We start from the raw sequence: 17457 nt of genomic DNA on the forward strand, positions 1-17457 counted from the left end.
CTGGGCGGATATCTGCTGCCTTTATTACCATTCAATCTGCTTCAGAGCCTGTTATGGTCTCCATGAGTTTACACAATTATTTTACGTAAAAACCAAACTGGAGGAAATAACACTGGAGAGAGGGATCAGCGCCACAGAGGCACGTGTTGTGACAGTGGTGATCAATGGAAAGCAGCAGTGAGGTTTTGTGCTGATGAGTGATGGCCGGCATTGAAGTGTGTCTGCTTTGCTGTTCTGTGTGTATTGAAGTGCATGCGTGTGTGTGTGTGTGCGCACACGTCAGGGTCAGATTGCTGCTCGATTCTTCCTCACTCAGCTGATGAAAGGAGGGATAGAGCCTTATATCCGCCATGTAACCCTATATACCCACGCACACTCAAACACACGCAACCTTACACAACCTTTAACTGAGGTACTGTAGTAGCCAAGTGAAGCTTCTAGAGTTACTTTATTTTGTTTTAAACATGTTGATACTGTATAATTTGATTTGGCTTTCAGAACACACACACAAACACACACACACACACACAGACACACACAGACACACACAGACACACACACACACACTCTCACACAGTAGCAGCAGCCAAAACAGTTTTCTTCTCTTTTGTGTGCACCCAGGCGCCGTTAAACTCGGTGAAATCACAATCAAAACACTTTGTCGACCACTTTTCTCCCTTTAGGTGACCATGCCAGCATTTTAAAAAGTCTTTATGAGATGCAATCAGCAACATTGACCAACTCAGGTCCAAACTGTCTACGCCATAACGACAAAAAAGACACATAAATATAAAACGCACCCATACTGTACGCCGGTATCAACAGTTTTTCCAGAAAATTCTGAAATGAGCCGCAAAACACAGGAGCAGCCCGCCATTAGTGGTTTCACATCAGTAGAATCCAAAATCCTGTGAAAACATTCAACCAAACCCCTTTCAAGAAAATCAGTCATTTTCCTACACAAATCAAATCTCGCATCTTGATCTCTTTCTTCTTTTTCTTCTTCTTTCTCGTGTGTATGTGCGCTCATATGCCAGGAGTCCTACACTTCATAAACGGGTCTTAAGGCCCTTGCATGTGTGTGTGGGAGGTGTTAACGCACCCTCCCTAATGCAGGGGAAGGGTGTCAAGCTGCATCTGGCCCTGTATTGGTCGGACACAGAGGAGGAAAGAAAGAAAGCAAGAAAGAAAGTGCGACTGCAGAGAGAGGAAACGGCGTGCTGCAACTGTGCCCGCCAAAGTGACGGATGGGGGACAGAAAGTGAGTGAACAACTATAGAGAGAGACAGGATGAGTGAGAAGGAGAGAAACCGAGCTTCACAACTGAAAAACAAATGGGAATTAATAAGACCCTCATGAGGCTTTTTATATAACCTTGGCACTGCCATGCATGCTTAAATGTTTTGCAGAGGCATTTCGGTGTGGGTGTGTGTGTGTGTGTGTGTGTGTGTGTGTGTGTGTGTGTGTGTGTGTGTGTGTGTGTTTTCATGGTTCAGAAAAGGTCATTCTCACTGCCAGAGACCACAGTGTACTTTTGTGTGTGTGCTTTTCTGCATACATAAATGTTTCTAAAAGTACTGTGATGTGTGTATGTTTTTGGGATTATGTGTCTTTGCATCTACACATACATGCATACATAAGCATCATTTACACGCGTTTAGGTGTAATCATGCGTGGATACATAGTCGTAGTGTGTGTGTGTGTGTGTGTGTGTGTGTGTGTGTGTGTGTGTTGCATTGGCGCAGAGGAATGCTGGCTTGCCTGCAGGACTTGGCGACCTCCTCGGCGGTCACATTAAATGAGAAGAGAAACCCCCTTCTGCTTCCTGCCTGTAATAAATGGATCCCCAGCAACCATTAAGGCATATTTTAACACCAAATAACTCCCCAAAACCACACTAGAACAGACACAGTCGACCCCCACCCCTCTCACCATCTGTCTCACTCTCTCTGTTTCTTTCATTTCTCCATCCTACCCTTTTGCTTTCATACCAAAAAGAGAGCAAGAAGCTAAATGTTAAAATAAGATCTTTCTGGTGCCACAGCATGATGTACTTCACAGTCGTACTTTGTAGCCTGTTAGAGTGTTTAATGAGAGTTATAACTCTTCACAGTCTCAGTGAATGAGCCGCACTGACTCTCTACCATTGGCTTCTTCTTTCCCCTTCTTCAAATGTTTTACAGAACATTTGAGCTTCGTCGTCAGAAAGATGCAAATACAAATTTTCACAATATGCATCTAACAAACTGTGTTTTCATTCAGATTGCTTTAATGCAGGGGTTTCCAACTGTTTTGACCATTTGTTTTGTGTTTTATTGTGGTTACTTACTAAAATAAAATAAAATTGCAGATAGGCCTCTCAGTAGCCTCACACAGATTTCATGTACTGCTGAATGCCGAAAGGTGGTGATAACAGACTAGTGACCTCGATTGTACTGATGACCTACTTCAGTTAAAAATCCCCGTGATTTAGCAGGGGACACGGCAGGGAGTAATGAGGGACGACGCAGCAAATTTGAGGTGTAATTACAGCAAAAATAACCTGTAGCATTATATATGTATTATTCTGCTGTAATTTTCTTGGGGTTCAGTAGCAAATTCTGTGGCCCCGAACAGTCTGAAATCATTACTTTAAAAGGGACTGACTGAATGTCACTATGAGTGAAGACACAAAACTACATTCTGTTTAAAGGACAGTCTCTGCTGCTAAATGGACATGCTGCACACGTACACATAGCACATACACATATATATATGAAAAGAAATGATAAAATGATAAAAACTAAAACTGCAATTCCCACATACTGAATTTAAGACATTCAAAGACAAGGATGAAATATTCTTGGCTTTACGCAAACCCTAAACTAATACATACACACATGCACAGTTAAAGTCCCCTCCACACACATTTTCCAAAATAAAAGAAAAATAAATAAAAAGACTTAAAAATAAAGAAAAGAAAAATAAATAAAAAACCTGAAAAGGGGCTGTAAGCACATGTAGTCATTCTGAAATTCTGGATCACAAGTTGTGCTATTTGCGCTTGGTTGACCGGTGAAGGAGCAGTGCACATCAAGGCGGCTTAGCGTGGGAGAAAACATTGAGTTTCAGTCATACATGTTTTGAGTCTGTTGTGCACCAAAATCGTTGACTAGCAGACATATCAGAATGGTAGGTGTAATTAGCATCTGTTATTTGTGTATATTGTTTGTTAGCTTGTATCTGGCAGTGGCTGACACAGCGTTCGTGGTTGTGAAACATAATAATATCTGCTACGATGTTACAGTGTGTTCACATTCTCACATTGTTATTGCGTAATGATATACTGCCATCTTTTGGAAAAGAGTGAAACTAAATTTGCAAAATACCAATACGTAGCTGTACTTGGATTCTCCTCTGATACCCCTCTTATGCTAATGATATGGAAACCCCCCCTCGCAAGTTGACAGGATTGGTTCCTTAGGTATGTGATGTATGAATCCACGTCATTGGTACACTGCAGTTCCAAGGCGGAAATGCTTATTTCGCTCATGATAGGGTTTGACTCCGACCTGCGGCCCTTTGCTGCATGTCATTCCCCCTCTCTCTCTCCCCTTTCATGTCTTTATCTGTCCTGTGAAAATAAAGGCCTAAAAATGTCCCCAAAAAAACACCATATGGTTAAGAACTTGATTTTCACTGGAGGTGGTAATTATATGTGCACAATCTGGAAAAGTAGAATGTAATGGCATTATTCCTCATGTTATAAGAAGAGAAGGGGGTTACATAGTCACAGGTAAAAGCAAGTTTAGTCTATATCCACAATGATGTTCAACTCCTGGGTTTGCTCCGGTGCCGCAGGAAATTCCACCGGATGCAAATCTTTTTGCTGGATGTCCGTAGCCTTCCGTCTTTCTTTGTGTTCGAATTTTAAACTGAGTTTTCTGTTGCATGACTAAAACAACTTTTGAACGTACATGTTCCACCAAAACAAGTTCCTTCCCGAGGCTAATTTGCAGATGCACCGTTGCTCATTGCGATTGGTTAAAAGAAATGCCAATAAAACAGAGCACGTTTTTCTCCCATCTCGGAATGCTGTGTGGATTAGCCAGACCCTCCTCAGCAGCGCTGTGGAGGATGGTGTGGCAAAGCGAGACTAAAGCAAGTTTAACTTTGCTATAAAACTAAATAAATAAGAACTGTAAACATTTTATATTTATAATATAACACCAACTAAAATAATATCTGATGAGAACTATATCGGTATGAATATTGTAACATTCCCAGTCAACTATTGTTGGTAATCTTTATTTTTATTTCTTTATGTATTGTTTTGTTTTTGTGATTTTAGGTGTTGTTACTGCTGTGCTGCTCTGTTTATATTCTTGCAAAAACTCAATGAAAACGTCAGTAAAAAAAAAAAAAAAAAAGAAAGAAAGTTTACTGGTTAGATTTATGATTCAATTAATTAAATGATTACAAGCCATTCACTGCTTCGTAAATGTGTGCCTTTTTAGTCCAGTCAATGAGAAGCCAGGAATACTTTTGGACAATTTTTGAAAATAATTGTCATGTTGACCTGATTGATTTATATTCTTTTGAATCAAAGTAGCTATGCATGTGTTGCAAGACACATGGGGAAAAAGAAGTACCACACTGAGTAACATATAGTGTATGACACTTCTTGATGGTATTTAACCATTTACAAAAGCCTATTTGTAATCTGTTAAGCATCGGGGTTGCTCTCCCTGGTGTCCACTGTAAGGGCATCAGAGCTGCTGTCCCTGTCTGCCCTCCAGTGGACATCCCAGACTGATGCAAGAACACTGCTCGGAAATCCAACACAGCTCAACCAAAGAAAAAGAATTTACCAGCAGATGAACTGAAAAACGGGCCATTGTCTGTCTATTTCTCCCCTCTTCATTCTCTCTCTTTCTTTCTTTGTGCCTTTGAAGAAAACAAGTTTCTCCAGTTCTATCGGAGAAAAAAAAAACATGAATTAACTCTGAGGCAGCAGATTCATAAACGGTTTGGTATCCCACATCATAAAGGTTTCTGTGTAGACTGTTTAAATTCAAGAAAATCACACAAAGGTATCATTTGTAGACAGAACAGGCAGACATTATAAACTGATAAACTCCATAGACCGGAACACTCCTAACTCTTGACCTCTTGCTTTACAATGCCTCACTCTCACCACCTGCATGTGCAACCCACAGCTGAGTGAAACAAGTGTGTAACAAGTTAAAGTTGAACTACGCAGGTTTTTTTTAGATTAATTTACCTTAACTGAACAGCTTCGGTCATTGAAATGGTTATATGACTTTTTTTCGAGTTGAATGGTGGTCGTCTCGCTTCCCCCCTAGCGCCTGTGAGCGGAAAAACTACCCTTGCAACTTTCGGCCGGTGAGCCGCCGGCCTCATCGTCAGGAAGTATCGCGTGATATCAGGTCTCGCGATGTAACGAATTGCTTCACGGCACTGCACACATAAACCCATTCAGGAACCGGCTAGCTATAAGAACAAGGTAGCGATGGAGTTTTTCATACTATCGTCATGGCTGAGCCGGGCAAAAAAAGAAGCAGAAAGCTAGGAAAGCATTGTCGGAGGAACAGAGAAAGAGGAAACGGCAGACTGACCGAGCGAGGACTCAGACACAAGTAAACATAGGAGCTGCCAAATATCTATTCTAAAGCTGTAGGGGGAGCTCTATAGAGAAACCTGCGAGCAAAAAGCGAGAAAACAGCGAAGAAATGCCCAAAACTGCATAGCGCCCCTTTAACACTCATTGTGTAAGGGCTGTTGTTTTAAAAAAGGGATTTTGGGGAAAAGTAGGAAATAATTAACTGAAGTCCACGATGCAGCTTGAGGGAAAGTGAGTCACTCCATCACAACACAACTGCTGCAGTGGAGTAAAAAACACAGATTGATGTTGTGTAACAGCATGAGAGGATGCATGGACGGACTGCTAGAAAAATTACCAAGTGGGGAAAACTGCTGATAATGACAAAGACTCATCATCCTCTGTCAGTGACACCCGACATCACTTCACCGTGTCACCATCAGTCAGTGCAGCATGTAGCATGCTTAGCGTGTCATCAGTCAGCGCCTGCATGTTGCTGTGGTTTTCCTCTGCGGTCTGCCCTTCAGTGATGCTGATTGGAAATGGTTCTCCATGGTTTCTAAACAGGCAAACAACGCACTGCACTCTGAGACTTTAAGCTGCATGTCTTCCACATCTGACACTGAGAGAGCAGAGAGCAGAGTGCAGACCAAACCATGGCTGCCCGCAGAAACATTTCAATGAGATCAGGTTGCTTCAGTGCTGAATTCAAGCAGAAATGGTGCTGAATTACCTCTGGAAACAGTTAGGGGAGGGTTTTGTGCAGCATGTGCCAAGAACAACTGACATACAGAAAGGGCAAACAAAATTAAATAACACCAGTAGCATGCTTTGATTTAAGGCTGCCATGAATTCTTAACTCACGGCTAGACATGGTGGGGAGATGTTTAAGTGTTGACGTATCAGATGAACTTGTCTGCAGCATCACTTTTCTAACACTTCAAAAAGCAAAAGAGTTGTTGAGATATAGCATCTATCTAGAAAAGTAGATCACCGAACACTCAAGCTAAGAAATGTGTGACTAGATTACGAAAAAACTGAAAGTGAAAAATGATATTTGTTCATTCAACTGTTCAGTTAAAGTTTTGCACATTTTGTGTCAATACAAAATGGTCTATATGCTTCTTCAAAGCGTTCTCCACACTGTCAGTTATATACAGTAATGTTTTGAATAGAATTCTGAAACCCAACAGTTAAAGGTCCCATATCATTCTAATATTCAGGTTCAAACTTGTATTTTGAGTTTCTACTAGAACATGTTTTTAAAGCTACAGTGCGTAGTTTCTGTCGCCGCCATGAGAAAATCCAAGTAATGACAACAACACTGTCGGCGCGTCCACATGATACAAGCCTTCCGTGATCGCGCACCGCCCCCACCCCTCCTCCACACAGTTGCTAGTAGCCAAGGAGGACAATGAGGATTAAAAAAACATGATGGACTCTTCAGAAGAGGTCATTATCTTCACTTGAACTTCTGAGCGGGAAAGTCGCTGGATGATCTTCTGAACATAGCCGTACTGAGACATACAGAGAGAGTTGTGTGGAGCTGATAGTCTTAATTAGCTTAGTAGCAACTCATTTGGCAATGGCTTGAATGTAACAGGCGTTCATTTATATCAAAAACCTACGCACTAAAGCTTTAGTGTTAAAAATGTGTTCATTGCAGCCGGAGAATGACTGTCACAACATGTTCTACCTATAAATAGTATAGTTGTGACATCACAACTGTAGGGAAGTCCTGACGGCTCGTTTAAAGGCACAGTGTCCGAATATGGGCTGTGTGCAGTTCTCTGTTGATTGAGCATTTTGATACTTTCCAGTGCTTGAAGTGGGGGAAGGTGCCGGTACTCTCTTGCATTGGCAAATCATTATGACATTTGAGATTTCTACAGTGAAAAACTAAACTTGGAGATATTGCTGGTACAACAACATTCAACTCTTGCAACACTACATCCATTCGCATGTCTGTGAATGGACGCCCGTGCTTGCCAATTTTGTATGCAATCTCTGTGGTCTGTCAATGTTTTTGCGCAGTGACAGCTGTTGCTTCGCCTTGTCTGTACCAAAGGCTTGAATTAAACATTCCCTCCATTCCATTGACAACTTCAGTCCCCTCTCTGTCTGGCCAGCAAGTGACGGGATGCTGCTACATGTTTTGCAGCCCAGTTTGTTATCTTTAAAAATGAACCAGCTGTTTGTGGAGCAACAATACATCATTTGGTCCCTTGACCAACAGTCAGGACATCCATGTGTTTCGTTACTCACGTTATTGTTGACGTCGGCGTCATTGACTAAGGTAACGTTAACATAGTTTGAAGCTCATGAATCGTACCTGATGTTTCTGGTTGGAGTTGGACCTCTGTTGACGTGTCTGGCTCCGGCACACGCGTTCTTTTAGTACCTTTCTGAAGCCAGGCTAACATAACGACTTACAAACTCGACACACTTCTTTTTAGTTTCTAGGTTTTCAGCAGTGAAAAATCTGTTACGGGCATCAGACAGCTTTTTCGAACTAGCGTCCGTGGAGAAGCAAACTTCTGATAGGGTGGGCCGACTGCTTGCCTTTACGTGATTCGTCAAGATCTGAGGTAAGTCACGTAGTGCCTTCTGGGTAGTGTAGTTTATGTAACGTTAGGGTTATGACCAATCTCTCTGACAGTGGTAGAGTACCGGCTACAGGTACACTTAAGAGTAAATGTAGAGGTTGAGAGGTATTCCAACTTGGAATACTGATACTTTCACAATATTTATATAGCACCTCAACCTGCTTTATAATCTATAAAGACATGGGACTATTTGCCTAAAAAAGATATTGTCTCTAAAGAATATCAGAACAAGCTTTAAAAATCTGCTACATTTCGTAATTTGTAAGTGTAGTACATAAATTCCCTCTCAGATGGTTAAAATCTCCACAACAATACAAAGATAGTTAACCTAAATGCGATGACCGCCTGTAAATCTGTCCATTTTATCTAGCTCAGTCTGTTAGTGTCGAGTTCTTGACAAAAAGTTGACTTTTTGTTTCTCGTTTCACTGGCTGTAAAGTCCTTTTGTGCTGCCTGAAAGTGCAGATCATGTGCAGAGTATTGCAGATCACACACACACACACACACACACACACACACACACACACACACACACACACAATACAATACATACAAAATTTCTTTCCTAGATCTTTAGTCCATCACACTTCGCTAATCCCACACAATCCTGACCAAGCCTCAAATGGGAGTTTGTGTCACGGGTGGTTTAGAGGTTTTCTACTGTCAACAAAACGCTGGTGAGAGAAAGAGACAGAGAGAAAGAGACAGACAGAGAGAGAGAGAAAGAGAGAGAGCATTAAAGAGAGAAAGAGAGAGAGAGAGAGAGAAAGAGACAGAGATAGAGAGAAATACAGAAAGAGATGAAAAAGAGCCCACCCCTTTGAGCTGAGAGGCTGAAAACACAGCGTTGTAACAGCAAAAAGTGCACTCCCACTGCCGCTAATGTGGACCCTGTGTGTCTGTGCCTGAGCTCATGTGTGCAAATGTGTGTGTGGTTGTGCACACGTGTGTGAGTCCATGCATGTGTATGTGCAGATGTTTGTAGTGTGTGTGCTGGAGCAGCCTGCTGCGCCGCTCCCAAATTGAAATGTGAAAGAAATGTGTTGGAAGGTGATGACAAGAGTGAAGTGAACCAGTCGTTTCCTGAAGGCCCAGGCCAGATGTGTCGCACACAGAGCCTCAGAAATCTGCAGCACATTTCTCTTTAATAACCAGGATATTTAACCAGGGGAGGCGGGAAGACGGGGGGAGGAACTGAGGGGTGTGTGTGTGTGTGTGTGTGTGTGTGTGTGTGTGTGTGTGTGTGTGTGTGTGTGTGTGTGTGTGGTTTTCTTTGTGCATGTGTGCTTACCTGTGTGCACAAATGTGTGTGTTAGATGTTTGTGTTTGCTGGGGAAATGTGTGTGTGTGTGTGTGTGTTTCGGGGCTGGATGGGATGTGTGGTTTATTACTTTAATTGGACTTTTTTTTTTTTCAGACTGCAGCGCTGCAGAAAGGGAAGGAAGGAGAGGAGGAGTGAGACGGCAGAGAGAGAGAGAGAGAGAAAAAGCCTGACAGACTGATGGCACACACACACACACACACAGGGTCTATTCCATACTGTACTCAGCTAGTGACCACAATGCCCGCCACTTCCTCCAGGAGCAAGCCCTGGCGCCTAGAATAACAAAGAAAATATTCAGCTCCAAACTGTCTGATGTCTTAATATTTCCAACCCTTCTGTGCTCATATAGGCATGATTCATGGATTATAACTTAGAAACACAATCAGATCCTTTTCCACTGATCCTTGTGCTAGTTAAATAAAGATTTTTGAGAAGGAACTGCTGAAGGAAATAATGCACGGGTGTCGCAGATTCTGCAAAAGCAAATATGGGCTGTGGGTACAGCATATATACTGGGCAGAGAGTACATTTATTGGGCCAATTTAAGTGGGATGAGACCATATTGAAAACTAAATTTGTTGTCTTAAAAGCATAAAGAAAAGAATAATCTCTAAGGAGATGTAAAATACATACACAAATACATATGTATATTATATGTTTGTTTTCATTCCATCTTTTTAGAACTGCATATACAATGCCACATGATGCACAGCTGGCATTTGTATCTTTAAGAAATGTAAAAACCTTCCACAGAGAGCAAGCATTAATCAATTAACATATGTCTTTACAACATCAATTTAGTCTAAATACATGTGAGCAAATGCAGTCTTGACGTTATTTAACCAGCTGATAACTGGTTGCTTATTCAAAGGAACAGTTCAATATTTTGGGACATACATTATTCACTTTGATGTTAGATGAGAAGATGGATACCACTCCGTTGACTGTGTGTTTAGTACAGAGCTGGAGCCAGTTATTAGCCTAGCTTAGCATAAAGCCTGGAAGCAAGAGGAAACAGCTAGCCTTGCTCTGTCCAATAAAAAAATAATACGCACCTCTAAAGCTCGCAATTAACACATTGAATCTCTGTTTTGTAATCCGTACACAAACAGAAATGTAAAAACAAATATTTGTGATTTTAGAGGCAAATTACAGCTGGGAGCTGTAATTTGGAATAAAACACACTCATAATTTCCCAGGCTGCCACCTCGTCCTAGCCAAAAATTGCCTAAATCTGTTAAGTGATAAAAGCATACTGGTCCAATTCAGCCCAAAGCTAGTTTGAATGCTGCTAACTGGAGCTAAATTCTCAACCCAAATTGGCCCAAGATCTATCTGTTTGATGCAGCCATACATGGGCCACAACTAGCTCACATTAGGATGTTTGGTGCCAGAACACGGCCGCGTGTGCCGACACTCAACCACAACATGACCAACACAACTTGGGTCTGCTGCACGTGAATGTAATATTTTCTAACCCAGAAATGGTTCCACAATCAGCTGCAGCGGGACAGTGTGAATGGCCACATTGTGTGTGTTGGAGAAGAAGAGGTGCAGTTTGTTTGGTCAGTAGGAAGCTGCTATTTACACAAAAGGTGTTGCAGCACCCAGCACACATTTAATTGCTCTGGCTTGTGCGTGTCTGTGTGAGTGTGTAATGAGAGTGTTTAGCTGTGTAAGCCTGTGTGTGTGAACATAATCGCCCATGATATACAACATTATGGCCGTTTTCTTAATAGCAGTGTTTTAAGAACGGCCATTAATGCAGCTTGTAAAATATTCCCAACACCACGCCAAACACTCACTTCAAATTCACCTCCCTCTTTCTCCCTCACTCCACGGCTCTCTCTACCTCGCTCTGCCCCTCTCTCTTTCCCTCACCTCATTTGTGGGAGAATTTATTTAACTCGTTAAAAACAATTCTCTGAATATTCCCAGCTGAGTGACCAGGCTTCCGTGTTTTTTTCCCCTCCCTCATTCTTTCTCCACGTTCCCTCTCTCTGGCTTTGTTTTTTCCCCCTCTTCTCTTAAACTAACCTGTATAATGTTGTCAGAACTGCTTGAGAATGAAGTGCTAAGTGTTGCTTTTTATGGGGAGGAAACAGACTGGAACAGCGGGTGTGTGTTTTCTGATGCCTACTAGACACACACACACACACATATATATATATATATATATATATATATATATATATATATACATATGTACACACACACACACACACACACACACACACACACACACACACACACACACAACACACACAACACACTCAGAAAACCCCAGAGTGAATATGTTACGAATTACAACCTGTTCACTGATGAGATAGCCCTATAGCTTTAAGCCAGTAGATCATTAGCGTTTGTGAGTGTGTTGCATTTTGGTGTGTGTGTGTGTGTGTGTGTGTGTGTGTAAGCATGTTTTTGTGTGTGTTTTTAGGGTTGACAATATCATTAAGGCACCTTGGTGAAAATCTGTTCTCAATTGTTGTGGTGATTTCTGCTGTTTTAATTTGGACAGTAAAGGCGCTGCCAGCTCTACAAGCCGTGATGCCGTGACCACTTAGCAATGTTAACTCTATTCCCATGCACACAAACCCTGCACACACACACACACACACACACACACACACACACACACACACACACACACACACACACTTCATTTTATGTATTGTGTCCATAAAAGCTTGGACCATAATTTGTTTTCCAAAATCGGGATGTGTCATAAGTGAGGAGTCTTTGTTTAAAGGGTGTGAATAATAAAAAAAACTGTCTTTCAAAGCATTGTAAAGTGAAACCTGATGCCCTGCTTCTTCTCTGTTTCTGGAATTAATGGCCTTTTTTTAAATGCAAATAAACTTGTACTAGAGGAGCATACAGCGACAATGAAACAACAAAATGTAAGCACAGCGGAACAGGGCCACAAATGTAATTTTTTATTTCTGTAGACAATGCAAAAAAGAGGTTGGATTCATAAAGATGACCCGAATCAATCAAAAGAGTTTGCAAAACAAAAGACAAGGCACAGAAAGACTATAATGCATAAAAGCTAATTTATACAAATAAGTATAAAGTAGAGATATAAAAGGTTGTCGCTGAGGTAGCAAAACAAAGTCCGTTTCAGAGTTTGGGGACCCATTTTGTGCGTAAATGCACAATCTCCTGTAGTTTGAAGTTTAGACTGCTAAGAGTTTAAAAGCTCACAAAAGCTGGAACCAGACCATGGAGTGTGTTAGAGATCTTAAAAGCAACTGGGAACCAATGCAAAGAGGATGAAATAGATGTGTGATCTCTCTCGTTTGTCTCACTGAAGATGTAAGCTGGCTTTGCCGCTCCGGCAGGTAAACAGAAAGTTACAGTAATTATTTTCCGCAATAGAGTAAAGCGAGTGAATAACATTCATCAAGTCAGAGAACCATTTTAACAAATATTAAGTTAATTTAAACAAGACTGTACTACGGTATTAACACAATAATCAAAAGAAATATTGCATTATAAGATAACTACTACATTTCTGGCACTAAGCTTAGTGGCAGGTGGCAGGTCCACCTGGAAATTAGGTAAAACAAGGGCGCTTTTATATTTGTGCATTTATGTGTTTTGGTCATTTGAGTCATATGTTAAAATGACCTTTTGTCTGTGTGGCTTGAATTTGATCAGGATTTTTTTTTTGCTTCCTTCTCTCCCTCCCTCCCTTCAGGCCCTCTGCTGTCCCGGCTGACAGCTGGCTACGAGCACCTCTGACTCTGCCTGAGGATAAGATACGCTAAAACATGATTGGATAAAACTAAAACAATTCCTGAAGGTGAACTGTGCCGATGCATCAGAAAAAAAAAAGAAATGACATCGCAACACTAGTAGAATAGAAGAAATGGATAGGAGTTAAATCCACTTATTATTACAATTTATTAAAGCTGAAGCAAGCCTATTGTCATCAATAAACTGCACACAGCGCACTGATGTTTGCCAGCCCAGGATTAATAGGACGTTTCTTTTCCTTTACTTTGAAATTGATTTCCATGGTCTAAAAAAGCCACTCATTCATCATGTTGGAACATTAGTGGGGTGTAGGTAGTAATGGTGGTGCTGTTGGTGCTAGTGGAGCAGCGAGGGGTCCTGGGATTCAAAACGGAAACCAGATGAATGCTTGGATGGCACCGAGTTCCTTCGCCTTAACCAACAGGAAATGGAATTACTGCCGATTATTCAGGCTGCTCCAAGCTTCAAATCTCACCTTACATGTCTATGATATCTTTGTTTTGACTTGCTGAGGAAAACGGGCATGTGTTTCTGTGCATCTGTGTAAATGTGATTAGGTATGTGGGGTGTTGGCCGTTAAAGAGAGCTAATAAAGTCTGTTCCTTTTCATTAGTGTGTGTTAAAATTGCCAGGCTAAATTAGTTTATGTTTTTGTGTGTGTGTTTAGGTGTAGCTGGGTTTGACTGTGTCTGTGTTAACTGGGTAACATTTTGTGTGTTGAGACAGCATGCAGTTGAGTGCCGGCGTGTGTTTGTGTGAGTGTGTATTCATTAAGCATGTGTTATGTTGTTAATAGCACACCTCGTTGGCCAGGCAAAAGGAGGTTGTTAAACTGGTGTACAACTATGCTTGTGTACTCTGACTTAACAAAGACTGGTCTATGTTTGTGAGCGCAAGTAGTGTGTGTGTGTGTGTGTGTGTGTGTGTGTGTGTGTGTGTGTGTGTGTGTGTGTGTGTGTGTGTGTTTCTGACTGAGTATTGCTTCACCTTCACACAGCTGTATTGTAGCATATGAGATGCTAGCATGATGCATTGGCAAACTGTTAAAGAAACACTACTCTATGTTCACTTTGCTCTTTGACTCAAGCCCACTGATTATAGTTACCATGGTTACAAATTCTTGTCGTTATGGGCAACAAGTCTTTTAAACGATAATACGATATAAGTAGTTTATTGCTGCTACCCTCTAAAACGACCTACAGGAGCGTTTCATAACTTAGCGCCCCTAGCGGTGGCAGAAAATACGACCCAAAGGAGCGTTTTAAAAAAAGGTTTAAAAAAAACTCACCATTTACTTTTATATTCAAATGGGACACAAACTCCAGGTCTACTAGGTGAAAGTCCTGTGTTTGTTGAAAGTCCTGTGTTTGTTTGACCCATCCAGCCCCCGACCTGCCTTCTTACGCGGAATTTGGCGCTATTATACTTCCTCACCTTACTCCATCCTGTCCTAATTACCAGGCCACTAGAGGGTGCCACCACTATGAACGAAAATACGGGTCATAATTGCTGCTTGAACAAACTACTTCTGTGGGCATTTTTCATGGGAGGACAGATATATATATATATATATATATATATATATATATATATATATATATAATTTATGTTTTGGTGGCCACTTGGGGGCAGTGTAACAAGCTGTAAACATAGCACACACTGACATATTATCACCTTATAAAGGTGATGTGGTAAACCTGTTAGACAAATAAACAATCACCTGGCACACATCCAGCAGACAGTGACATTAGAACTTATTTATAGGTCATGTCAGTCAGTTTTTGTTGAGTTTTTCTTTTAGCTCCATTTTGGGCTCAACTCCTGAGAAAAGCAGCTTATGCTCCACTGTGTTCACCAGCAAGTCCCTAACTGAGTCTGCCTGTCAATTGGTGCTGGGCAGGTAGCGTACAGAAGGCGTTTAGATGTTCTTTTCACAGAAATAGCATGCTTCTGGAAGCGAGAGTGAACCAGATTAAAGATTAAAGATTAAGGTTGCGCGTCGTAAAACTAAAAGAGCTAAAAGATGCTAAAACAGTCCACTGAGGTGAGTAGAACTGCAGAGATGAATGAGAATCTGTTGATTCATCAATAGGAGCGACCCCTTTCACATTACACACAGTCATCTGACCCATTAGGAATATAAAAATTGGGATTAGAGCAGCTTTAACTATATCTGATGTGGGATTAGAGCAGCTTTAACTATATCTGATGTGTAGTAAACATGGAGTCCATAGTAGCAGGTATGTGGAGGGCGGGCCTAGTTTCTCCGATCCTGCCTTTCATCAGGAGCTCAGATGATGATGTGTTCACACAGCTGCAAACTCAGATGTGGCCGTTTTACCAGCTCCTAACTCCACACCTCGCAACGGGATGCCCCTTTATTACAACACACACACACACACACACACACACACACACACACACACACACACACACACACACAAATGTGCGCGCAGCACCCCTCCCAGTCATGCCTGGCAACTTTGTTTCTCACAGCTCGGTTCCCTGGAATCATAAAAACGAGGCCAAAAGAATCTAACCTGGATACCTGGGACATGCTTCAACCAACTCCAATCTGTGTGCCTTTAGCAGCGTATTATGCAGGCTAATTAAGACAGAAAGTTACAAAATGGAGGTGATGAGGAGGAATAAAGTTTAGTATTACTTCTTAAAGATGTTACCAAAGAAACAAATAATACCCTTTCAACAGCAGAACAAACACACACAACCAGCCATGTCACTCACTGCAGCTTTGAGCTGTTGTTTAGTTAACTTGTATACTGGTTACATTTAAGGCTAAATCATGACAGCAGGAGGCAGGTTGTAAAAACTGGGCCAACATACAATAAAAAACATTTTTGTATTAGGTTAGACCTGTAGCTTTGGCCAAATCAAGTCATCTTTAGTTGGCGTTGTGCACTGATAGACTGTATTGACTTCTTTGGGGTTATTAGAATAGGTTTGAGCCAGCTGCTACTTCATTTGTACAGTTAAGATTCAGATCTACCAGTTGTCTCCAATATGCCTATTACTCTATGTGCATTTTGGATTATTGTGAACCTTTGTATTCATGCCCAATGCCAACGTTCAGTGCCAACACACTGCCATTTATGTAACAAGCTAAGTAGGGGTGCGGATCCTGTCACTTTAACCACAACCTTTCTAAAGCTTCACCTAGTGTCTTAGTTGCCTAACCTTAACCATAATTTATTTGCCATAACCACAATCTTTTCCTAACCTTTATTATAATGTAGCTGCCATGCACATCTGCCATGCACTGATTAAAATGTTGACATTTAACATAATCCAGGGTTTTACTGAATAGTCCAATATCTACAGTCCTGTCTGGCAACAGGATTTGTTTTAGATGAAACCGATGAAAGGGCCAGTTTGCCCAAATTTTCAAATGTACATTTCTGTCTAACCAGTACCAACTCTATTGGCAGGCAAACTTTGGGAGAATATAGTTCTTGAAAGAAAATTGTGGACAGTGAAGTCTGTGAATTATCCTGAGTACCGAGGACCATGCTTCTAAAAAGTTACATCTCTGATGAGTTTTTCAATTCTGCCAATGCCCACCACAAACCAAATCTGATACATCTTGATTGACTCGGGATTGTGACAGAAGTCTCATTGGTGGATATATTAAAATGTACTGAAGCAAGAAGGTTGGGGGGGTGGATGGGTCAAACAAAACAGGACTTTCAACCAGGAGGCCGGGGTTGAGTCCCGTTTAAAAATCAAGGTAAACCGAGAGATTTTCTTACCTTTACGGAACAATCTGAACTACGCAATGTTCTGCTTCACATCCATAGCCAAAAGTGCAGTAACGTAAAAAATGTCCATGACTTTAAACCAAACCACGATCTTTTTCTAAACCTAAGTAGTTTTGGTGATTAGAAAACCTAACCAAACCTGCAACCTTTTCACAATGTTAACGACGTAACCATTACGTTCTGTGGTTTAGATGCAAGGATGAAAAAACGCTCCTGTGGGTCGTATTACAGGGTAAGAACAAACAACCTTTATGGTCATATGGTTTGGAGGAGTTGTTGAGTTGTTGAGTTGTATCGCTATAAGTTGCCCAATTCAAGGATTTATTTTCATAAAAAAATCATCAGAGCAGGCTAAGCTCATTTTATTTCATCAAAACAAAGGCAACC

General features: G+C 41.3%; 1 protein-coding gene across 2 annotated transcripts in view; it reads right to left on the bottom strand.

Annotated features, from left to right (window-relative positions):
- Nucleotides 1-17457, bottom strand: part of LOC114573230 (hormonally up-regulated neu tumor-associated kinase homolog B) — a 144378-nt gene that overhangs the window by 15912 nt on the left and 111009 nt on the right. Inside the window, exon 1 of one of the 2 annotated variants that reach the window (XM_028605270.1) lies at nucleotides 7935-8087. The exons of the other annotated variant lie outside the window; for it this stretch is intronic. The gene's annotated coding sequence lies outside the window, so the exon portion shown is untranslated. Of the gene's footprint in view, nucleotides 1-7934; nucleotides 8088-17457 lie in introns of those variants that run through there. 2 annotated transcript variants of the gene reach the window in all.

This window comes from Perca flavescens, chromosome 18 (assembly GCF_004354835.1).
Source record: "Perca flavescens isolate YP-PL-M2 chromosome 18, PFLA_1.0, whole genome shotgun sequence".
Taxonomy (NCBI): domain Eukaryota; kingdom Metazoa; phylum Chordata; class Actinopteri; order Perciformes; family Percidae; genus Perca; species Perca flavescens.